Raw genomic sequence first — 790 nt, forward strand, 5'->3', positions numbered from 1 at the left:
CCTTTTTCTCAGATTTTTTTCTTGTTTAGATTTACTGGAGAAGAGCATTTGAATAGAGAAGATATCCAAGTGATGGCCATGGATATGGAAGAATTATTATGTGGCTCTTATGCTAAACATGCATCTCAAACTGCACTTCCTGAAGAAGTTTTCAAAAGTTAGCAACACTATAGCATACACACAGTATTAAATTAAAAAAGGTTCCCACTTCCCACACACTGTGACTTTTATAGCGCACTGTCTAAAGGCTTAATATACTTAATAAACTCAGTATGTATGTATTTCATTAAAGACTGAGATGGATTTACATTAAGCATTCGATTTTCATTAATAAGGTATACTTTTGTTGTGGTGTGCAGACAGAACTATGGAGCTTATATATGTGAGCCTGGGATTACCAAGGACCATTCAACCCTCCCCTCCAGATGCTGTAGGATTCCCTGAAACAAAGGGAAAAATTGAAGGGGAATAGGGAAAAAGAGTAGAGAACTTACACAGCAACTGTGAAGTAATAAAGGGAGAGAGTTAGCAGTTGGAGCTGCTACCTGAAATAGCAGAAAACAGACCTGTGCATTTGCACAAACACAGATGTGGAATAAACTGTTGAAAAAAAGTACTGTTTGGGTAATAAAGCAAGCAGGATCCATCCAGTCCTCTGTTCATTTACACCCTGTACTGGCTTTTTACATTATTGGGTAATCTGAGAATGAGGTACGAGATAGAAGTAACACACATAAAATATAGGATTCTTCACGTTCCGTTATAAACAAACCAAGTGTATGGCACAATG

This window comes from Balearica regulorum, chromosome 4 (genome assembly GCF_011004875.1).
Source record: "Balearica regulorum gibbericeps isolate bBalReg1 chromosome 4, bBalReg1.pri, whole genome shotgun sequence".
Classification (NCBI taxonomy): domain Eukaryota; kingdom Metazoa; phylum Chordata; class Aves; order Gruiformes; family Gruidae; genus Balearica; species Balearica regulorum.